At 35.5% G+C, this 26,018-nt stretch overlaps 1 protein-coding gene across 3 annotated transcripts in view; it reads left to right on the plus strand.

The window, feature by feature from the left end:
* The first annotated feature begins 7,844 nt into the window (after window positions 1-7,844).
* Window positions 7,845-26,018, plus strand: part of hdac4 (histone deacetylase 4) — a 249,319-nt gene continuing 231,145 nt past the window's right edge. For all 3 annotated transcript variants that reach the window (XM_067408592.1, XM_067408587.1, XM_067408589.1), the window contains exon 1: window positions 7,845-7,939. The gene's annotated coding sequence lies outside the window, so the exon portion shown is untranslated. The remainder of the gene's footprint in view (window positions 7,940-26,018) is intronic.

A 26,018-nucleotide genomic window follows, 5' to 3' on the forward strand; every position in this document is an offset into this window, starting at 1 on the left:
TATCTTACCAGAGATGGAGAAAAATCCTACTCCAGTAAGTAAACGTGTCCCTGCAAACTGGTCCTTAAATATGTTGGTACTCAAAAGCGCCTCCCTCCATGTTTTCTGGTGCCTTTTCATGTGTACCTGCTTACCAGTGTTGCCAACTAATTTTCAGGGGAAGTTGCTAAAGGCAGATCGTTTTGTTGCTAAAAGTTGCTATATGACACTGTGACGTAATTGCGCCATGACGTCATTACGTAATCGCAACGCAAAACTTCATAGATATTATTTGAAATGCTAATTTAGATTTGTTTGTAAAATAAATACACACACACACACACAGCATTTTTAAAATGAATACAAACAACACTTTTTTTATGACCAGATTTATTTTTATTTTTAAATACAACATTGATATTGAACAGTTAAACACTTTTGAACAATTACATTTTATGTAGGCTATTTTCCTTTTAACCACTGAAACTACACATGAACTGAAAAATTAAAGCCCTGTGGTAGTTAATATGCTACCGCTAAATTATCGTGCCTTTTTGTGTAGCCCTGCCTCCACTCGTTGTCTTTTGTCTTTGTTGTCTTTTTGTCTTTCGATCTTAAGGAATTATGAATCAACCGCTCAGTCTGTTTAGCTAGCTTGTACGTGTGATGTTTTGATTAGAGTTACTTTCCAAAAGTTGCTAAAAGTTGCCAAATAAATGTTAAAAATTGCTAAATTTGTTGCTAGGTGCTTTTTGGGAAAAAAAGTTGCTAGTGTAGTCTGAAAAGTTGCTAAATCTAGCAACAAAATTGCTAAGTTGGGAACACTGTGCGTACCACTTATGTGCAGCCCTGGTTATAAAAACAAACCAACAGCTCAGCCCAGATGAGAAAAAGTAACGCAAAATTAACGTAACGCTTTGCTTTCCATAAAAAGTCACTAACTCTACTAGTTAATTTTTTTAGGGAGTAACACAATAATCAGCATATTAGAATGATTTCTGAAGGATCATGTGACACTGAAGACTGGAGTAATGATGCTGAAAATTCAGCTTTGCATCAAAGGAATAGCTACATTTTATTTTAAAAGATATTAAAATAGAAAAAAGTTATTTTAAATTGTAATAATATTTCACAGTATTAGCTCACTGTTTTACTATATTTTTTATTAAAAAAAAGAGACTTCTTTCAAAAACAGTAAAAACTGAATTTTTGAACAATATTGCGATTGTACACATGTGAATCGGTGGTGTTTGTTGGCAATATTTGCTCAATTTAAAATGTGCTGTTTTTGCTCAAAATTGTTCAAACGATCATTAGAACTGAAGAAAATTAAGCAAGATTATCAGTTAATGATTGCTTTAATTTTTGTTTGTTCCAGTTTCATTCCATTCAGTTGTTTGCAAAAGACTTATATAGAATATAGTGCACAAGTTTTGTCATTGTATGTAAAATAACAGTCTGGACATTCTTCTGTAGCATTTAATGAAAGGAAAATATAGGGTCAGAACAACATGGTGAGTAAATGACAAAATTTTCGTTTTTGTGTTGACTATTCCTTTAAACTATACAAGAAAGCCTCTATTCTCACAATGGCCTTTGTATTTTTTCTTTTGCATTAAGACCTCAGAAATGAAGCTCCATTCCGATGGCAGCGCTAGACACTTGAATGACCACAGGAAGTGTTTCCAAACCTCAGTTATGCTTCATAATATTAGCTGTACCTCAAAGAGGAGGCCAGGGATTCTCTTAAGTTAAAGTGCCATTGATGGAGAGACGCAGATCCAGTGGACGACTTCAGTGGATCAAAATCCTCTGTAAAATGTGTGTGTGTTTTTTCCCACCATCAACAGAAAAGTGCACGGCTGATTGTCTGTCTGGCCTTATCAACAGAAGAATTCTCTTTTTATCAGTTTGCTGCAGAATGTTTTTCTTCTGCAGTTGAGTGTGATTGCAGTCTGTCTGATGAAGAACAGAGAGAGAAAAAATGAAAAGAAAGTAATAAAGACACAAAAAATATCTTGTATCGTAACAACAGTGCGGTGCTTTTTCCTCTTGGCATTCAACTGAGTTAATTTGCCCTCTTGTTTTTGTTTTCATGTTCAGCTTTTGAAGCTTGACAACTTTGTAGACAGTAATTAGGTTAGTTACATTTGCTTGGAAGTGATAATTATTGTCACCAAGCCAGGTGTAATGGCTTGAAATTCTGTTGCTAAACACAGGACGCTTATTCTGCCAAAGAGCTGTTTCTGAACACAAGCACTATACAGCCACAGGAATTTCAAAAATGGCATATTTATAAAGGCTTGCCTCCAGAAATATCTGCGCTATTTTTAGTAAAAGGCATTTTACAGGATGCAAAATAGGAAATGAAAATATCTATCTATATATTGTATTTATTAACCCTCATTAACCTCAAACATTAAATAGATAAAATATAAAAGCACAAGAATGGGTAACAATGCAACAAGGTTTCAGAATAGAAAGGGTCCAAATGATGTTTTTTCTTGGGTTTCACAATTTTAAATATTTTATACACTTAGCCAAAAAACAAAAAAAAAAGTTTCAGTGGGGTTATTGAACCCTATGGCTATATTTTCTAGTGATAAAGTATGTTTATGAGCTGTTTAATAGATACATTTTTATCAAAATAAAAAACAAATTAATTAATTAACTAAATGATGATAGGAACCCCTAAAAAGTAATATATATGAAGCACCTGAAAAAATTAAGCAGGGGTGTAGAGTTACATTCAAGCTATTTAAGGCATGAACATTTTTTTCCACAGGGAAAAATGCTTAAATATGTCATATTGGTGGTCAAAGATGAATTTTAAGGGATACAATTTTTGACTACAAGGGGACTTTAAAAATTAAGTAGGCTAGTTTTTAGTACAATGAATTGAATATCTGTTATGTCAAAATTATTAGATTTTTTTATGATTTATTTGTTGAATACAGTCAAGAAAGTCAAGAACTCTGATGGTGCAACAGGCCAACATCATTTTAAGAGGAATGAATTTCATGCTTTTTAAAAACTAGTTTAATGTTATGTTATATATAATAGTTTATCAACATATCTAATAGTTGGGATTTGTGACTCTATTGATTTAAAAAATGGGTGATGCTTTGTGAAAAGCACCAAAGTACAAGAAGTAAGGCAGAACTATGGTTTAGATAAAAGGCCAGTTCACACCAAGAATGATAACTATATTATCGTCCACACCAACGCACAATATCTTTCTGTTTATTATAAGCATACCCTGCATTTTGTCATCTGCCACTTTAAATGCTCAATCTCTTTAAAGCAGTATGGATTCTGATTTGCTGTTAATGTTTATATCAAAAAAGGGCTTAAAACTACTTTAAAACTACTTTTTTAAAACTTTTTCCACACCTGCCAAAGGCCGGTGACTTAAGAAAATTTACGGCCATAAATATTTTTTTTACCAGCTATGAAAATATGATGGCTGTGATGACATCAAAATTCACAGTCTTCACTGTATAAATTAAACATAGATTAATCCTTATTAAAGTTACAAACGTTATTCAGTCAATGGCAGTGGGTGATTTTTCTTTGTCTTTTGTTGTTTGATTAACATTAAAGGAAACCTATTACGCCCCTTTTCTCAAGATGTAATATAAGTCTCTGAAGTTTCAACTAAAAATACCCCACAGATCATTTATTATAGTCAAATTTGCCCCTATTTGGTTGTGAGGTGAGCAAAAACACACCGTTTTGTGTGTGTCCCTTTAAATGCAAATGAGCTGCTGCTCCCTGCCCTCTTTCCAGAAGTGGGCGGAGCTTTAACAGCTCACGCTTCGGTTGCTCAACAACAACAAAGCTGGAGAATCTCCCCCAGCCAAAATGAGGATTGTTAGTAACGGTGTTCAGCCTTACATTGTTCAAACCGGAGTCGACACTGATGGAGAGACTCAGGAAGAAGTTACAACTTTTAGAATGAAACTGGACGTTTCTGAATGGTTAGTGGATACATTTATGTAGTTGCTGTGGAGTTGATTCAACTCATCGACTAGCATGTGCTGTCATGTTCATCTTTTGTGCAAAACTGGATGCCCACTATGCATAGTGAAACCAACTTGCAGGCTATATGCAATCTAACGAGACTCTAAATAGTGTTCAGTGCTTGTCTGTGCAGCCAACAACAGAACAGTTAGCTTGCTTTGCTCAAACTTTTGACATAGAACTTGTACACTGTTGTCGCTTGCGAAAACAAAATGGCGGCACCGTGGGTGGAAACGTGCAGATGGATGGAAAGGGGTGGTAATCTAATAAGATCCCCTTCCTACGTCACTAGGGGAGCGAAACTTATTTTTTCACATGCTTGCAGAGAAAGGCTTGCCAAAACAAAGTTACTAGGTTGTCTTTTTTCGGGTTTTCTGGGTTGGTAGATGCACTGAGGACACAATTATAGCACTTAAACACTGAAATAGTCAGATTTTCATGATATGTCCCCTTTAAGGACATACGGCAGCAGGAATATATTAAGCTATAATTTTTATATTTATCATTATTGTTATATCGTCCTCAGTGTGAATGGGCCTTTAGTGTTACTCAGGTGTAGCCAGATGTGGTCACTATAAACTGTTATTAAATGCAAAAGAGTCATGTAAAGATTCTTCAAAAACTTCTGTGTAACATAGGAAAGAAAAGCATGAGGATTAGGATACAAAAAAGGCACATTTGCTTGGCCTCGTGTACAATACAGGACAATCTAAATGATCAGTGGATCTCTGTACTGAATGAAACTCTATAGTCCTTTGAGTATTAGATGGAGGAACCTGAGAAACAGCGGTCACCACAACATCACTTTACATTCACATGAGGGTCAAGCACCACCAGCCACGTTCAGCTAAGAATAGATGTGTGAGTGAGAGAGAAAGATTTCACCAATAGTCTATGTGTGTATTGCATATATCAAATGTTTTGACCAAAGACCTATTAAGATGTCATGTCTGGTGATCTTGGCATTATAGAACTTTAAATAATAGTTTGACCAAAGATAGTAAAATTAACAGTATTTGAGCAACATAAAAATTGTAAAAAAACATCCAAGCCAATATAGAGAATTTTTTAAAGGATTAGTTCACTTTCAAATGAAAATTACCCTCAAGCCATTCTAGGTGTATATGACTTTCTTCTTTCTGATGAACACAATCTGAGTTATATTAATACATATCCTGATGCATCTGTGCTTTATAATGCCAGTGAACGGGACCAACAAGTTTGAAGCACAAGAAAGTGCATCCATCCATCCATCCATCATAAACGTACTCCACATGGCTCCAGGGGGATAATAAAGGCCTTCTGAAGCGATGTGTTTGTGTAAGAAAAATATCCCTATTTAACGTTATAAAGTGTCATGATCACAAGTTAGAATGCCCTAGTTAGCCACTAGAGGGCACTCCTACCCGGACTATTGCCTCACCACTTTTGGACTTCAATTCCCATATCCCACTTCCCGGACTCATTATCACTCATTGCACCCAGCTGTCTTGATTTATGTCATTAGTGTCTGTTTATTTATACTGAGTTTGTTTCTGCTTTTGTTATGGAGGTTTCAATTTATGGTCACTGGCTTCTGTTGTGTTTTTCTTGTTTTGTATGGACAGTTCTGTGGATTTTGACCCTTGCCTGGATGGATTACGATTTTGGATTGCCCTATTAAAGCTGCATTTGGATCTTATGTTCTTGTCTCTGTGCCATCCGTGACAAAGTCAATTATCTAGCTTCCGCCAGACTGCCTTCTGTATTCAATTTACGAAGAAAGTGTAAAACTGTCGGAGTTCAAAACGCTTATGCTATGTCCTACTTCTTCCCTATTCAATTTTTGGAAAAAGCTTAACCGACGCGACGCCAGTTCTGTTTTCTTCGTAAGATGAATATGGAAGGCGGTCTGGCGGAAGCCAGATATTTGATTTCATAACTTGTTAAATATGGATATTTTTTTACACAAACGCATCGCTTCACTTCAGAAGGCCTTTATTATCCCCCTGGAGCCGCGTGGAGTACGTTTATGATGGATGGATGCACTTTCTTGAGCTTCAAACTCGTTGGTCCCGTTCACTGCCATTATAAAGCTCGGATGCATCAGGATATTTATTAATATAATTCAGATTGTGTTCATCAGAAAGAAGAAAGTGATATACACCTAGGATGGCTTGGGGATGAGTAAAGGTTAGGCTAATTTTTATTTGAAAGTGAACTAATCCTTTAAGGCTTATCCACATTTTCCCTGACAAAATGAATAATTTTAAATTATATGATTTTGATTGTACCCGTTAAAAAAAAAATAAAAAATAAAAATTGCAGTATTATTGCATTCATACAGCGATCCTTCCACTGATTGTTTACAGTTTAACAGAAGCTACTCCCGTAAATTGTGCAAAGCGTCATGTGGCGCAGGAAAAAGTTGGATACAATTCTGATAATATAAGTTGCATTTGTAGGCTATATAAACTTCCATTAGCTATTTTTAACGATTTGGTTCATTGTCTTTTCCAGTACTCAACTTAATCAAATCTCTTAGAAATTGTAAGTGTATATCATAGGATTTTCTTAAAATGAGCACTGAATGTTGCAGGTCTGGAAATCATATTTTTAAAATGATTTATTTCGGTAACACTTTAGTATAGGGAACACATATTAACTATTAACTATGAATTTTCCCTCAATAAACTCCTAATTTACTGCTTGTTAAGTTTAGGTATTTGGGTATGATTAAGAATGTAGAATAAGGTCATGCAGAATAAGGCATTGATATGTGCTTAATAAGTACTAATGAATAGCCAATAATTCAGTTCGCATTTATTTGCACGATACATATCGTTTCAAAGCAGCTTTACAGAGAATGCATGTCAACATTACAGTTTAGAGAATGCATTTAGCTAGTAATGTAATAATTTAGGCAATTAATTTACAATCATTGTTAGCAATTTAATTAAAGTTAGAAGCAATGAGCTCCTGGAAAAATGAATTACATATTAACAATAATACTCTAGTAACAATACTCTAGTAATATGCATGCTAATAAGCAACTAGTTAAAAGACCCTAAAATGAAATGTTTCCAGGTGTAGGCACTGTACAATACAAAGAACAAACTTTTTTTTTTTAATTATTGATAAAGGTACAACAATTTAAATGAACAAAAATGGTAGTAGGCTATTATGTTATTTTTTGTTATGTTTTTCATACAATGCAATAAACCTAAATACCTAAATACAGCGAGAAGTGTAGCTAGCTAAATTCCCAAACAGTTATTTTCAACGAATAAAAAGCATAAAGCGCCAATAGTGTGGTCCAATTTCAGAACAAATGACTCATATGAGTCGATTCTTTTTTATGAATAAAAAACAAACGGCTCCTCTAGTGTTGACTCCCGAACGAATGAACCGGTTCTTTTTCATTTCTTGAATGAAAATACTAGTTTTTTTTTACTGAATTACTAATCTGACTCACTTACCGATTTATTAAATGTCAAATCAAAAGAACAGTTGGGTTAAATTCAAAGTTGGTGAAACTTTATTCAGGTTGTTGCTCATATAAGTAGATGTTTTGTTTAAAATATTAGCCCATATTAAACTTATTTCCTATCTGTTTTTATATCTGATCTGTTGAAATATGTAACGATCCCCATACAATAGCCTAGCTGCTAATGCTATACAAGAACTGCATTTCTAAACATGTCTTCATCAAAATGATCATTATTGGCACTGTTAAGGAATCGGAATCATTCAATTCTCCACGATTCTCATCCCATGCGAGATCGACTGACTGTGAGCGCCCGCCTCTGGAGGACATGCGCCGGGGACTCGACACGTGATCCGCTCGCCACAATCCAGTATGGCGGAATCCGTCGGTGAGTGGATCCGTCGTTGGCGCGTTCTCCAACGGGAATAAAGTCCGGAGCGTTGCGTCCGATAGCGGCGGAGCTGCTGAGAGGTGAGCGGCGACGAATCGCATGCGTTTTCCAGCGGTTTTATCCTTAAATGCAGCGACCACTTCAGTAAGAGAAAGAAACTTGTGGGCGATCAGAATGAAACAATCAAAACAGTGTATATGTGTGTGTTGAATCGTAACTCTCGGAGTAGTTGTGTCACGTTTCATTTTGTGTGTGTGTGTGTGTGTGTGTGTGTGTGTGTGTGTGTGTGTGTGTGTGTGTATGCGTTCTCTTCATATCTGCAGGAGAATCATACAGGCAGACTAATAATCTGATATTTTAGATTATAATTAAGGCATATGACTGAACTATATAATGGTTATTCCACAAAATATGATTTTTTTTAAAAAATTCTGAACAATTCAAAAGTGTTGAACTACAGATTTGATTTGACATCCTTTTGACAGTTTTACATATTTGACAGGGTCAATCAGTATGACAGTTGTCATATTTTCATGAGAGACATTTTAGGAGTTTTGTGCACCTTGAATCACCTTTTAATTTGTCCAGCATTTGATTAAAAAAAAAAGATGTTACATTGTTTCAACTCCTCCTGGTTACACATTATAGATACCTGTGGAATTCCAAAATAATAAACAGTGTTTCATTCTGTCAATGGAAGTTCTGACGTCACATGCATAACTAATGATTGTTGTGTGAGATATGCACATAAGAGTGGTGCATGAGGGAATGGGTGAAATTGTTTTGAAAGTGAATTTAAATGTTTTTTTTTTCTTTTTTAAATTCAGTATTCATAGATTTCCTTTTTGTTGCTTTTCTGATCAGCAACCTCGATGCTATATTTGTAAAAATATTAGGGTACAACGGGGCTAAAGGCGCACCTTAAGAAAACTTGTGCTTTTCACAACTCTCAAAGTGTATGATTGCAGGAAAAATATAAATGTTTGTATTGGATATTGATGGAGCAACATAAACATAAAGTGGTTAATTTTGTTTAAAAATCTTACAAATGTATGTGGTGGTGAGGGGGGGCACACAGTATTTATACAAACACTTTAGCTAAAATAATGTTTTTAATAATAACTAGGTTAATACTTGTTCAAATGAATAACTTTAGCAAAGTTTGTACTATTTTTTTTTTGTTTATTTTGATAAAATAATTCATTTTTGTTCAGTAAATATACTGTCATTAAAACAGGCCAATGTGGTATAGTTTTATACATAAAATATAAAAATAGGTTTTAAAAATACAGAAATACAGAAACAAAATTATAAAAAAAAAGATTCTGAAAGCATCAAAGGAGATCCCATTATATCCTATTTAATATAGATTTACAGTAGTAACAATAAATTATATTTTATTATGAATTGATTACTATATTTAAAAATATGATTGTTTCGTTATAAATATGGGTATTATCTCTAAGATTGATACCCAAATTGATATATGATATTTCCTATGTGAATCTAACCATGTCATGTCAACAAATGGAAAAGTTATCCAGCTATTCATTAACATGTTAAATATTGTGCCTTTTGGCAGGTACGCTTTTTACCCCAAATACCATACTTTTACATATTCAACTGTTGCTTGAATTACCTTGAACAAAACTGAAAATCATTAAGAAGACCTTTGCCTAAAACGGTAATTTAATGGTTAATGTAATTCTTATTACATGCTACTTAAATCAACAACATTTTAAAAAACATCAAATATTACATCACACTACCTCAGAATCAACCGCGATCACGTCAAGGATCAGACAAATTTGCACTTACATTTTGAAAAACGGATGTTTAGGAAAGTGCTGCGGCATTTTTTTTTTTTTTTTTTTTCCGTGGCGCCTTTAGCCCCGTTGTACCCTATTAATTTTGAAATTAACAGTTACTTTCGCATTACATTCTTTTAATATTGCTCAGCAGCAGACATTATTGATGCTTTAACCTTCTGTTGGATCATGAATTAGTATGCATTTAACAGTAATGCTGTTTCTGTTTTGGCAGGAATGTGGTTTCCCTGTGCACCAATCAGAGAACGTTAGAAAATGTTTTTCATTTTCAGGAGATTAAAAGTTGCTTGGATGTATTATGTTAGGGTTAAATTTTGTTTTTGTGGCCTTAAAACGGTCTTGACGTAAACGACCTAACAGAACATGAGGGCTGACAAGTTCCCTGGGCTGTTTTCATGATGACTGTGTTGTCCGGTGGTGGTTATATCACGCTGTCGGTCTGGGCTGCTGTCACACGTTGCTGGTGGTTGAAGTTCTGACATGTGGCATCATGCACGGGCATATAAATCCAGGCTTTAATCACAGCCTGTAGGAAACTCGCTCGTCTTTCCACATTCCGGCTCTCAAGGACCGGCGCTCAGACCTTGTAAATTCCAGGCCCCACAGGAAGAAGGTCAAAGCAGCCTTCTGAGAACTTGGCAGCAGAGAGTTAATCTAGTTTTGCTTGACCCTAGTTGTGCACTTTCGGATTTCTTGAAACAAACAAAAAAATAATGTGCAGTGCACATGTGATTTTGTGTGGTTTTATATAACACTTTTTGGAATATTTTTGCTCTTTCCTTGTTTTGTTTTTTTTGCCCATGTTTCTCCCCAAAATAAAAGAAAGTAATGATAGATAATATTTTATTTAAAAAAAAACAACAAAACATGGTCCATTAAAGGTGCAATATGTAATATTTTCTGCCGCTAGAGGTCGCTAGAGGCCTATTCAAAACAAAGGCGTAGCTTGATGACTCCAAGTTTGAGCGTGGTATCTTGGGACATGTGGTCTTCACCTCAAAAGACGGTGTATCGGGATAGGACTCGGACAGAAATCATGTTCATGGATGCGATTATTAACGTTACTAGTATGAAGCAGAGCAGGAGCGATTGTTGTGGGAGCTGAACGAGGAGCTGGATCGATTGCGCAACAAACGGCTCACGAGCAGGGGGACTTCTATTATGCCGCTTTTCCGGTCATGAGTATGAGGTAACGCAGCTCTGTTTATCATATTAGATACATTTGAGTGTGATGAAAATGATGTTATAACGTTACTCTGTGCGTTCGCTCGGCGGCTGCTGTGAGACACTGTTACACACTGCAGTAAGATAGATCGATTTTACAATATCATATTAAATGCTGGATGGCTTGTGTTGATAAATGGCCTGTAATTATTTTTAAAACGTTTTGTATGATGGAGAAAATGCTGTATTACGGTTACTAAAAATAAAGCTGCATCTGATTATGCTATGTTAGCTACTTCACAAAATAGTGTTTTTCTCCGAGGCATGGTAAAGCATGGTACTCACAAAAAATCAAGAAAATTAGATTTAAACAATAAGAATAAACGTGCTGAGATATATAACGGTAATTAGTTTTTTCTATAAATGTATGAAAACAGTTGTTCCCTTGTCTATTAAAACACATAATATATTAAATGTTTCCATGATTTCTACAAAATAAAACCGGAAACCGAGGATAACGCGGGTATGACGCAATTGACGGGCGACTCCTCACACGTCTCGGAGCCTTGGTTAAAAGTGCAATTTTCTCAAGTTTTACAAATATTTGGAAACATTTGGGATATTGTAAGTACTCAAGTGAACAAAATATCTAACACTGACCTAGTGGTTTTTGGATATTTTACTGCAAAAAATCTTACATATTGTGCCTTTAATGCAATTAATTTATTAATTGTTTGTTTTGATTTGGGAGTGAAATGTAAACATTTTTGTGAGATTAACCTGTATGTTTTTTAAACTAGTTGAATTCATGTCCTGGTCAACTAATCCAATTATTTTTGAGTAAAAACAATTTTTTTGCCCAATAAATTAATACTTTTATTCAGCATGGATGCGTTAATTACATAAAAAGTGACAGTAAAGACTTTTACAATGTTACAAAAATAATTCTATTTCAAATAAATTAGGGCTGCAACAATTAATCAATAATGAAAATCATTGACAACGAATGCCATTATCGATTAGTCGGGTCTGCCCACCGTGAATGGAAAACTTCCGCCAGGGTCGCGTCAAATTACAACGCTGCATAACGCAAAAATGCATCTAAAAATAGTGAAGGAAACAGAATAAGCTGTTGTAAGTGTTACAATTCATACAGGTATTTCCATTTTGCATGAAGAAATGACAGTAACACGTTACTGTGTTCAGAGTGAATGTGTGTGTACACTCCTTTTATCTGTTAACACTAAGTTCTTCTTCATTATTTTTAATGTAGGGATTTAAACTGTCATTTTGTTTTATAGCTATTTTGCGTATAGGATAGATATAGATATATTCACTATATATGTTTTCATAGCAGTTCGTACATTTGTTTGAAGGACAGCGTTGGGCAGGATATGTCAAAAAAATACAATACAATAGTAATATTTTAAAATATTACTGTTTCGTTTTACTGATCAAATAAATGCAGGCTTGGCGAGGAAAAATAAACGTACAGACCCTAAACTTTTAAACGGTACTGTATGTTTTTTTCTATGCTGACATTAATGACTCGCCATTAAGTTTGCACCTCTTTTCTCGTGCTAACAGTTTAACTGTAGGCTTGCCGTAATGATCGACATTCCACTCCACTCATAGTGACTCGTCTATGATTGAATAATTATTTATGCAGCACCTCTTGTCTCATTGAAAGCTAAAGTGAAAAACCTTCTCTCCTTTAAACCCATTGTCAGTGAAGGCACCAGCATCATTTATCCTGTCTGTGTTTCTCTCTCCACAGATCCAATCTGTGTGGCTTGGCAAAGTAGGATTCTGAATAACGACAGCGCTTAGTGAATGTGACTAAATGGCAATGTTTAGGCCCACGCTTTATATAGTCTCAAATAACAATTTAAATCAGTTTGAGACCCTCGCTAATCAATTCTACTCCTTAGGGTACATAATTAACAGTGCTGGATGACTCATGGAGATTGGCAGATTGCACCGTTTGCTGCATCTGTGACTGAAGAGGAAAGAGAGGGAGATTTTGGCTCCAGCCGCTCTTACATGATGCTTAGCGAGGAAAAGCGATAACAGGAGACGGGGCGTAACTGTAGGTGGTAAATGCGGCTGGACAGATGACAAGTGTGACTGGCGATCCGTGGAAAGGTTGTCCCCCTAACTGGAAAATTGGATGTTTGTCACAAGCAGTGTTATTTAGAGGATTGTCTTAATGTCCCTGAGGGCTTGTGTTGTCTGCTATGTCTCTGAAAATTTGTAGGGTGGTGCTTAAAGAAATAGTTCAGCCTAAAATTAATATTTTGTCATTATATATTCTCATGTTTTCCCAACCCTCTGTGATGCTTGTGAAATGCAAAAGGAGATATTTAGACAGAATGTGCAAGCTGCTCTTTTCCATACAGTGAAAATAAATGGTGACCATTACTGTCAAGCAACATTTGAGTGAATATATATGACTTAAATAGAGTACATTCCTCGCATAATGCTTTCATGTGACTCTGTGAGACTGGACTATACTGCATCGAAGTCATATGGATTGCTATTTGCCTTTTATTTAATGCTATTTTGTCCTTATTGGAGCTCATTCACTTTTTTATGTTAAAGTAAATGTTTTACTCAAATTTCTCATTTTGTATTCCATGGACATCAGTCAGATATTAGGGCTGCATGACTAATCAGAATAAAATTTGTGCAATTATCAAATAAAAGGCTCTGATTTAATGAAACAAATATGAGAGTGAAGCCTAGAACTGTGTTGTTGTAAACATAAGCAGCTCATCCAGTGTTTTCAGCAGCTCGGTTAATAGTAAATGCTTCTTCACCTGAATCTCTGCATCTGCAGTTCGGGTTGTTTATTACGTGCATTTGGGAACGCAACCATTTATCCAAACTTTTAATGAATAGTGCGTGTAAATTTAGCATAAACATATTAGTATTGTAATTTTACGGTTATACTTTAAAATAAAATACTCTTTAGTGATATTTCTTACTTTAATATTTTTAATTGGTAAAGAAATATTATTATTATATATTGATATATAATCTCAGATCATTTTTGGCCAAATTGTACAAACAAGCACAGCAAAGGCATTTTAATCACAATTCCAAATTTTCATAAATACTTTTAGTAGTAATATTTCTTATATTAAAATTGTGTTTGGTAAATATGTAATAATAATAATAATAATAATAATAATGATACTATTATTATTATTATTATTATTATAGTAATAATGTATATAATCACATATATAAATCACATTTTTGGCCAAATTGTACAAAACATGCGCTGCAAAGGCATTTTAATCACAATCATAATTTTTTTCTTAAATACTCTTTTTAGTAATATTTCTTATATTAAAATTTCATTTAGTAAAAAAAGTTTTAATAATAATAAAAATGATATTATTATGGTCATTATTATAGTCATGTTAATATATAATCTCACATTTTTGGCCAAATTGTACAAACAAGCACAGCAAAGGCATTTTAATTGCAGTCGCAATTTTGCATTTTCTTAAATACTCTTTTTAGTAATATTTCTTTGTAGCGTATTAAAATGTTGTTTAGTAAAAAAGGTTAATATTAATAAAAATTATTATTATTATTATTATTATAGTCATATTGATATATATTCTCAAATTTTTGGCCAAATAGTACAAACAAGCACAGCAAAGGCCTTTTAATTGCATTTTCTTAAATACTCTTTTTGGTAATATTTCTTATATTAAAATTTTGTTTAGTAAAAAAGTTATCATCAATAATAATAACAACAATATTATTCTTTTTATCATTTATTATTATTATTATTATTATTATATAGACACATTAATATATAATCTCACATTTTTGGCCAAATTGTACAAACAAGCACAGTAAAGGCATTTTAATCACCTTTGCTGTGCTTGTTTGTACAATTTGGCCAAAAATGTGAGATTGTCACGCGCATTTCAGTAAAGCCGGTTCCCTGATTACCGCTAAATCGCCATCACCTGCTTTCAAATGGAGCGCCATTTAATAGACAGAGCCGTAGTTCACTGATAAGCCAGGCAATATCGCGTTCATTATCGCAGATGAATCGCCTTCGATATTGAACGTGATATTGCGTTGCAGTGAACTACGGCTCTGTCTATTAAATGGCACTCCATTTGAAAGCAGGTGATGGCGATTTAGCGATAATCAGGGAACCGGCTTTACTGACGAAATGCGCGTGACAATCTCATGCCATATATCGTGCAGCCCTAGAGATTATATATTAATGTGTCTCTATAATAATAATATCACATAAATATCATTTATGGTGTTTTATCATTTTAGAGCATTACAGCACCCATCATATTTGGAAAAGAGCAATAAATATATTCTTTGTGCTCCACAGAAGAGAGCTGTCGCCTCAGTGTGGAATCGTTTAGTGGCCGTGTCACTTTTGGTTTGTTTGAGCGCTTGTTCGGTTTCCATTGTGCTCTGGCAGAACTTGGCGAGGCTTCATTTGGCAATCGGTGTTTGTCCGAAACCCAAGACTGCAATAATGAAAAGCTTGTCTGTTTATATGATGGGTTTAATGAAAACTAAGTGTTTGTGGGCAGTGCGTCGGTCAAGGTGGTATGAACCTCATTGTCACCTAACTGTGACCCTTGAAGCTGTAATAACGCATCACTGGGCTGGCAGACCTAGCAGAGGACGCAAAAGGCAGACACCAGTCGAGGGAAAGTGAATGACCGCAGTGACAGAGTGACTGATGATTGTTTTGCCCCTCATAAAGTCCAGGCAGGCACACAGTCACAAGGCTCATTTCCTGCTCTCTGTTTATCTGAAAACAGTCAGGCCTGTATGGAAATGGAGATGTTGAATTCTTGCTGCTCAACTGATGCTCATCTGACTATTTAAGGAATAGTTGACCCTAAAATGCAAACTCTGTCAGTATTTACTCACCCTCATGCTGTTCCAAACCCGTATGCTGTTTTTTTTCCCCCTGTGGAATGCATAAGGTGAATTTTTCAATCTCATGACGTGTCTTTTCCAACTATTCATAGTGATCATGGCTGTCAAGCTCCAAAATAGACCAGTTAATCACTGTTAGAGGGATAGTTCACTCAAAAATGAAAATCTGTCATCATTTACTCACCCTCATTTCATTTTATTTCTTCTATGTAACATAAAGAAGATATTTTGATGCCAAATGTCTGGAGTGTTTTTTTCCCCAAAAATGAAAATAATGTCATTTATTACTCACCCTCATGCCGTTCCACACCCGTAAGGTTCATCTTCGGAACGATCAGCGATTTCAAAACACTGCTTCAGGAAGCTTCAGAGCACAAATGAATCAGTGTATCGAATCATGATTCAGATCGTGTGTCAAACTGCCAACGGCTGAAATCACGTGACTTTGGCGCTCCGAACAGCAGATTCGACACACTGATTCATTTGTGCTCCGAAGCTTCCTGAAGCATTGTTTTTAAATCGGCCATCACTAAATAAGTCGTTATTTCGTTTTTTTTTTGGCACTCCAAAAATATTCTCGTCGCTTTATAATATTAATATTGAACCACTGTACTCACATTAACTGATTTAAATATGTTTTTAGTACATTAATGGATCTTGAGAGAGGAAGTGTCCATTGCTCCCTATGGAGGCCTCACGGAGCCTTCGGATCTCAACTAAAATATCTTAATTTGTGTTCCGAAGATTAACGAAGGTCTTACGGGTGTGGAACGACATGAGGGTGAGTAATAAATGACAGAATTTTTGAGTGAACTAACCCTTTAAGTCAAATTTTGATTCCAAACATTCTTCAAAATATCATCTTTTGTTCTGCTGAAGAAAGAGTCAATATTGAACGAATGGGAACTGTTTCTTTAAAGAACCATAAAGCGTTGCATAAAGCTCATGCGCCATTTCATCTCTGAAAAATCTCATTCTGCTTAAAAAATGGCTTCAACTTTGATTTTTTCCTACACAAACCTATCATATGATTTCATAATGCTTGGACTATAAAGCACAAAGTCATTTGAACTACTTCTATGGTGTTTTACTGTCCATTTTGGAGCTTGATGACAGCCAGTGTTGGTTGTTTTATTTATACTATTATAGTTTTTTATTAACATTTTGAATTAGCTTTTATTTTTATATTCAGTTTATCAGTTTTCTTTGGAGTTTTTAGTAATTTTGTTTTGTGCTTTTGTCATTTTTATTAATTTATTTTTAAATATTACTTTTAGGTTTCATTTATTTTTTGGTAACACTTTACAGTAAGGTTTCATTAGTCTGCAGGTGTATTTGAAATGTTTTAACTATCATCTTTGTAATGAATGTAATTTCAGTTCTACTTTCATTTGCAGTAAAAGACAACAATACTTAAGCACTGTAAAAGGTTTAGCCACAAACTCAACTGACTGACTTCTCTCCTGTATGATTTCAGTCTCTTCAGACCTTGCTGTACATGATTTATGAGCTTCTACAACTTTTGACCTCCTAACTGAACTCCTTTCCACAAATTGATAATGAACATAGAAAACTACACAGCCTAGTCTAAGATAGCGTTCATATTGGGAGATATTTGCATGCATCAGGGAGCCGCTTTTCATATTGCTTTTACATTAGCTTACTTTATGCATACTCTGTGAATAGGCATGTGAGGGTATCAAATTTTCATGTTGCGATTAATTGATGAAGATTTTATCACGGTATACGGTATTATCACAATATTAAAATATGTTGCAAAACCATTTTTGTCATCGTTTAACAGGTTTAAGAACTCTTTTTGTTATAAAACAAAACAACTGACTGAAATTTTCAAACAGATTAAAATGCAAAAGAATTAGGCTATAAAGAACAACAGATAACACTTTACTCTATTTAATGCATTAACTAAGATTGAGCAGTAGCTACATTTGTTACAGAAAGTGTTATTTTTTGTTAATGTTAGTTTTATCTCAGGTCCATTAAATAAGTTATTTTGATTTTAATAATGTTATTAAATAGTAACTAAGAAATTAACATTAATTAATAATAATTAATACTTTGTAATTTTATTACAGTATTTTTATTGTCAGTTTAGTGATAATTAATTAACATGTTAACTAATGAAGCTGTATGTTTTCAAAGTTTTACTGAACAGTAACAAATAATCAGAACATTTTTAATCATTAGGGCATGTTGTAGTCCAGATCAAAATATAAAAATGTTTAGGTTTGAAAATAAATATCCTCTTAAGTCTTTTTTAAGTATTCAGTATTTGGTGCTGTGATGAACAACACTGAGATTACAAAAAAAATGAATGGCTGTTTGAAGCATTTTAAAAACTTCACTAGCGCAGTTACTTTGTTTGCACGGTTTCCGTGGTAACCGCTGCACGCTGCTGTTCCATCAGCGCCCTCTGCTGTCAGAGAGTGAACGCGCACTTTCATTCAGCTCGTCTCCTTCACTGGTTCCGCCATGTGCTTCTCGTGCACGTTGGGATTGTTTACATCTGAGCACGTGTCCTTTTGACGCAGAATACAGCGGTGTTGTGCATTTTATACGATTGACGGGTAAAGTATTCTTAATTGCCTTATAAAAAATCAATAATTGGTAATAAATTAATATTTACGTTATTCTGAAGTGCCGACGATTACAATATCATGCATATTCATTATCACGATTTATCGCATTACCGAATATCGGCACAAGTCTAGTAATGTAAACGTAGCGGTGGCATATTCTATCCTAATTTCACCCTCACCTCGACGAGAAATCTCATCACATTTTAATCCCGCAGGATCTCATGGCACGAGATCTCGTTACACCCCTAATTTTCACTGACCGCAGTTACTGGAAAAGCTATGTGAATATTCTGGAAAAAATTTTTTTCCCAGTTGTGTTCCATGCAAAAAAAAAATTGCTTATGAATCTGGAATGCCATAAGAGTGAGTAAATAATGAGAGAATTTTCATTTTCAGCTGAACTAATTCCTTTAATGAACAGTTACTGCATCAAATCACTGGTTAAAACATACGCAATCTGTTGCTCACCAGCCCATTTTTTACCATGTCTTGCACTAGTTTACGCTGCCAAAACAAGACGCCAGTGGTTGAGCGAATTCCTTAATGAAGCATTTGGCCATAGTGGCATGAGAGCGAATTTAATGGCACACAACACGGTACCACGTCAGTCCTGGAAAGAAATGCTGAAAATCACTGCCTGCCTGGTAGTATATGTGGAGTTTCTTTGCAATATGGTTCCCTCAAAAGTTGTGCAACATTGTAGTTTTAAATGGAATGTGACACAAAGAGCTTTAGCTGGGGTTTAGCCGAGGCAAAGACATTGGGAAAAAGAGATTTTTATGGTCAGCCTGTGGCACTGACTTCCCAAAGGCATTGCTTTCTTTGTTGATTCTCAGCTTAGACTCATTCAAACCTGCCAAACAGTTAATGGTCACTCTCATCAAAAGCACAGTCATTTAGCGTTTAAACATTCATTAGCTCCTCTAGTGCGGTGTAATGGCTAACTGGTAGTATATTTGGCCTGCTGGTGTTGTTTTGTCCTGTAGCGTACATGAGCGAGCAGCGGTGAGTATTGTACAAACACAGGCGACATCCTGTCATATTGGATTGGGTGTCGTTTTCCTGCTGAGCTCGGTAGAGCGGCTTTTCTCTTCGGGCCTGTCAGCCTGTGTCAGATCGGCTCCTCTGTGATGGTCACCCTAGACGGCTGACCGGCCGGCCATGTTTTTTTTTTTTTTTTTTTGTCCTAGACTGGATGATGTAAGACTGAAATTATGCAGAGGGTATGTAAGTCTCTTCCCTTTCCCTCAGGTTAAACCCGCACCCCCAGACATGAGCAGTCGGGGCCGGTGGATGCTTGACCGACTTTGGCTGATTTTTGTCCTGAAGCTATCTGTTAACATTGCGCCCCGCTTCCTTGACACACTTTTATGCAAAACTAGGCCATCATTGCTATTCCTGTTTTTAAAAAATGTCTTTATGTGTACAGTATGTCTAGTTGTTATGTATTGCAGGGTTCCCAAAATCTTGGAAAACCGGAAATAAGGGGTTTAAAGGGATAGTTCACCCAAAAATGAAAATTACCCCATGATTTACTCACCCTCAAACCATTCTAGGTGTATATGACTATCTTTCAGACTAATACAATCGGAGGTATATTAAATAATGTCCAGGCTAATCCATGCTTTATAATGGGAGTTGATGGTGGCCCAAATCCTAAAGTCCAAAAAAATGCACCCATCCATTATAAAAGAAGTCCACATGGCTCCGGGGGGTTAATAAAGGCCTTCTGAAGTGAAGCAATGCATTTATGTAAGAAAAATATCTATATTTTAAAGGTGCCATCGAATTGAAAATTGAATTTACCTCGGCATAGTTGAATAACAAGAGTTCAGTACATGGAAATGACATACAGTGAGTCTCAAACTCCATTGTTTCCTCCTTCTTATATAAATCTAATTTGTTTAAAAGACCTCTGAAGAACAGGCGAATCTCAACATAACACCAACTGTTACGTAACAGTCGCGATCATTAATATGTACGCCTCCAATATTTGCATATGCCAGCCAATGTTCAAGGCATTACACAAGGGCAGGATGTGCTCTGGATGTGCACAACTGAATCATCAGACTAGGTAAGCAAGCAAGAACAATAGCGAGAAATGGCAGATGGAGCGATAATAACTGACATGATCCATGATATCATGATATTTTTAGTGATATTTGTAAATTGTCTCTCTAAATATTTCGTTAGCATGTTGCTAATGTACTGTTAAATGTGGTTAGTTACCATCGTTTCTTACTGTATTCATGGAGACAAGAGCCGTCGCTATTTTCATTTTTAAAAAGTTGCAGTCTGTATAATTCATAAACACAACTTCATTCTTTATAAATCTCTCCAACAGTGTAGCATTAGCCGTTAGCCACGGAGCACAGCCTCAAACTCATTCAGAATCAAATGTAAACATCAAAATAAACACTGTACTTACGCGATTAGACATGCTGCATGACGAACACTTTGTAAAGATCCATTTTGAGGTTTATATTAGCTGTGTGAACTTTGTTTATGCAATGATAGTGTTGAGAGCTTGGGAGTGGGCGGAGAGCGCGTGATTTAAAGGGGTCGCAGCATGAATCGGCGCATTTCTAATTATGCCTCAAAATAGGCAGTTAAAAAAATTTATTAAAAAAAAATGTTTGGGGTATTTTGAGCTGAAACTTCACAGACACATTCAGAGGACACCTTAGATTTATATTACATCTTGTAAAAAAAACGTTCGATGACACCTTTAAACTTTATAACCTGTAATCTGATGTAGTATATATATATATATATATATAATGGCAATGCCATAATTTTATTTTTAAAAATAAGTTGTGCCAGGCTTGACCATGCATCTTCAGACTATTGTAGAAAGAATTATATTGTAAAATTTATTTTTATATCTATCTATCTATCTATCTATCTATCTATCTATCTATCTATCTATCTATCTATCTATCTATCTATCTATCTATCTATCTATCTATCTATCTATCTATCTATCTATCTATCTATCTATCTATCTATCTTATCTATCTAATCTATCTTATCTATATTTTATATTTATTTTAAATATAGATATATTTATCTTTTTTTATATATATTTATAATTAAAAGTTAAATATATTATAAATGCATTTTTTTTTTCTTTTCTATTTTCTTCTTTAATATTTTAGTTGTGGTTAGCTTTATCATGCATAGACTGACGACTGAGTATTAACTATATATTAACTATTTTGTAGAAACAATGATATTGTGTGTGTGTGTGCGTGTGTATAATTTTTCTTTAATATAATGTAATTTTTATAATATTTTAGTTGTGACTGTCTTGCTTGCATCTTCAGACTTTGGTACCAAAATATTAATGAAACTGTAGAAAGAATGATGCTGTTAAATTTTTATTACTATTATAATATTTTTATTATTTAACTTGATATCAAATGTCCTAATCATTCCAAAGCCAACATTTTGGTATTGAGCCACGTCTAGTGCACTTTCAGCATACGTCAGAAAACCTTTAGACCGATATGTTTCATTTGAATCCATTGTGTGTGTGCATTATCTTATCATTTATCAAATGTTTTTTTTTATCCGTCTGTGTCTGTGTTAGAAGACACCGCTGACACTTGAGAAGTAGGAATGACAATGATTTGGTACGTGAGCAACATGACTGAAATAACAAACATAGTGTGATGTCCAGAGAGCGTGGAAACCAGCCACTTGAAAAGATGAACACTTACATGCTGTTAACATGTTATGATACGGGGCGATGTAAATTCAAAAGAAAACCCTTTACTAAAATAGGTCTGAGCTGAGAATAGCAGCGGTACTCCGGGTGGAAACGTCTCTTTCCTTGCGGCTCTTCAAATGCCACTTTGACTTTTATATCAGGGGTTTCCCTCAAGTCAACCCTGCGTCACTGCGGTTCACACGGTCACGCTGGTCTTGCTGCCAGGGCCATTTGTGGTTTGGGACGAATGTAGTCGGTCAGCGATCTCTGAGCCGTGAGGGAGTAAGTGACTGAGCTGTAGTGTTCAGTTCGGGTCAAGGGAGGAAGCTCACTCCATTAAACACTCTCAGGAAAACATTACGCCTCATGTAGACGGACAGAACTGCAAATGATGTTAGAGAAGTGGGTTTCTTTGGCAGATCTTAAAGGTGAAGTGTGTAATTTTTGTGAAATTGCTGTTTTCCACTGTTATAGAATTGTTCATTCACTGAATTTAAAGGTGCAGTATGTGTTATTGACAGCTAGGAGTTGAAATGAGTACTGCAGTCCAAATTCAAAATATTGGAGAGAGTTGTTTCCCTGCTTTAGCATTTAATTGTTTTTGTTTAGTTTTCACTTGTCATTATTTTAGGGGAAAATGTAAACCGATGACTGAAATGGTTTGAAATGGTTGTTTAATGAATCAAAAAGAATGCCAAAAAATATAAATGCGTTGGTCTCATTTTTTGGTTTGTGTTTTGTTACTTGTGGTTTGATGAATAAGTCAAGAACTACTTTGAATGATTCAGTGAGTTCTTTTTGATCCATTAAATAGAACCTATTCAAAAGAATCATTTGTTCACATATAGGACTAGAATTTTTACTTCAAATTAAACAAACAAACGTTAAAGGTACACTATGTAACTTTTGGCCCTCTAGCGGTTAAAAAAAAAAAAAAAACTGCATGCATTTACTTAAGAAGACTGTTTTGGTTGTGCTTCGGCTCTGCGTGACTGTGATGATGAATATGGTTATCCTACTGCTCATAAAACATTCACTACTAGGCGTAGAATATGTAATAATTTTGTTCGCTAGAGGTCGCTAGAAGCCTATTCAAAACAAAGATGTAGCTTGATGACGCCAAGTTTTACGCCTGTTTCACACATAATCCGTCTGCAGTGCGTATGCGTTGCGTATTTTTTTACGCACCCATGTTAACGGATTAGAGCGTTCACACTGCACGCGGTTGCGGTCCGTCATTGCGTTCCAGGAGCGGTGCGTCTGCAGCAGTGCAGCAATCGTTTACGTACCGAGTCTATTTTTGCTGTGCTGCAAGAGCAGCAGATTGTGTGTGGGCAAAATGAGCATGGATTGACCTGAAATTGTAAAAAAAAAAAAAAAAAGAGAAAAAAAGAAATTATGCACATTTAAACTATTTTGTACATTTAGTACATTACATAAAGAATTATTATTTTTTTTTATGATTTAACGCCATGCCAGCAACAAGTTATATTCATGCCAAAAGGAAACATTTCAATTTCACAGTTCAGTTGTATCATTTCAAAACAATTATTTTATTTAAAAAAAAAAAAAAAAAATGAACAGTGTTTACTTGCATAATGCGATCAGATATGTTTTTCCCCGTTGGAGGGAAACTCGCATCCCAGCAGGCAATGACGTGACAGGCGGACCTATTCAAAAACAAGGTGACATGGATGACACTCGTCTCATCGTTGAGGTGGAAAAACATAAAATTCTGTATGACCCGCAGAATGTATTGTACAAAGATTTGAATGCGAAGGAAAAGGCATGGGAAGCAGTTTCGTCGGCTGTTTGTGTCGACAGTAAGTTTTCAAATCTTTGTGTCATGTTTACGTGTACTAAACTACTCCAGCAACTGTCAATATATAAGCGTAATGAATATAACATTACGCACTGCAAACGTGTGCTGTGTGAAGGCACAATGGCCGCTTCCTGCTTCAGCAACACATACGCACTGCATACGGACCGCACACGCACTGCAGACGGATTATGTGTGAAACAGGCGTTAGAGTGGAATTTTGTGGTCTCCACCTCAACCAACGGTGCAAAAGAATAGGGATTGGAGTCGGGAAGAACTCCCGTTCATGGATGAGATTATTAACGTTACTGTAGGATGAAGCAGAGCAGGAGCGAGTGTTGTGGAGCTGAACTAGGCCGCTGGAGTAACTGCGCAACACAGGCCTCACGAGCAGCAGAACTTTTATTATGACCCAGTCGCCGGCGCCGCTTCCGCTTCCGCTTTTCCGGTCATGAGTATGAGGTAACAGCTCGAGAGAGTTGAAAATGTTGTATAATGTTACTTTATGCATTCGCTCGGCGGCTGCTGTGAGACACTTGTTGCACACTGCAGTAAGATTAATCGATTTTAGAATATTATATTAAATATTGGATGGCTTGTGTTGATAAATGGCATGCAGTTAATTTTAAAACTTATTGTATGATGGAGAAAATTATGTATTGTGTTAATAAAAATAAAGCTGCATCTGATTATGCTATGTTAGCTATTTGACAAAATAGTGTTTTTCTCTGAGGCATGGTAAAGCATGGTACTCACAAAAGAAAAAAAAATCAAGAAAATTGATTAAAATAATAAGACTAAACGTGTTGAGCTATATAACAATTCATTTTCCGTCTATAAATATATCAAAACAGTTGTTCCCTTGTCTATTAAAACATGTAATATATTAAAGCGTCTTTGGAGTTTCCATGGTGTCTACAAAATAAAACTGGAATCCGAGGGTAACGCGGGTATGACGCAATTGACAGGTAACTCCTCACACGTCCTGGAGACTTGGTTAAAATTGCAATTTTCTCAAGATTTACAAATAGTTGCAAACATTTGGCATATTGTAAGTACTCAAGTGAACAAAATATATAACACTGGCTTAGTGGTTTTTGGATATTTTACTGCAAAAATATTACATATTGCACCTTTTAAGAGATATAACCAGGTTAGATGGAAAGGATCTCAAGCTGACTAGCTGAAGATGTTACTCTATACCCATTAATAGACACGGTACTTCCTTGAAAGTAAATTCCAGCACAGAGCTACAACAACCATAATGAAATGACCCTTCACAATAGATAATAAAGCAATTTATCTGTTCAATAAAATACCTTACTCACCAGTAATAAAAATGCCATCTCCACATCTTTTACAACATTTCAAATCTCTCAGTACTCACCATCTCTGAAGAGCCAAGCCAATCTTGATTCTTGTTTTATTACGAGCTCTGTCATGCCTCTGTTCAGCATTTCTTTTTTTAAATATGTGATTCCCCAGAAGTTCGAAATTCAGCTTCGAAATGTCAACCTTTCTTACTCGTTGTGGCAATATGACGAGACACGCATTGGACGAGTGACACAAGTATGCAATTTTGTGCAAAAAGCATCCCACTCGGTCTAAACACTAGCAGGCTTACTATAGTGAAACAGGGTAAGACGAAAATGCGTTTTGGAAGGATGGATTTAATTTTGAACAAAAAAAGTTACTAAAGCCACATTTCCACCGAAATTACCCAGAACAGTTTGTCCCAGGAACCTTTTTCCCACCTGTTGCTGTCTGCGTTTCCATCACTGTCCCTCGTTGAACCTTGTTGTCGTTCCATCGGTCGTATTTTTTAAACTCCATTGTTGATTCGAATAGCAAACAACTCTTATTGCATGCACCACAACAGACTTTTAAAAATGGTGGTTGAAATGAAATGCAGCGTGGAGTCAACCAATCAATATGCTGTGTGATCTAATCAGCATATTCAACCCCCAAAAGTTCCTGAACTTTGAAAAAGTACTACCTCGTGAGCAGGGACTTTCTGAGGGGAAAATTTTTACCCAGACATTCATTTAGACCCTGATTCCTGCAGTCAAAGCACAGAGTGCCACGCCAAAGTCCCTA

This window comes from Chanodichthys erythropterus, chromosome 14 (assembly GCF_024489055.1).
Source record: "Chanodichthys erythropterus isolate Z2021 chromosome 14, ASM2448905v1, whole genome shotgun sequence".
NCBI lineage: Eukaryota > Metazoa > Chordata > Actinopteri > Cypriniformes > Xenocyprididae > Chanodichthys > Chanodichthys erythropterus.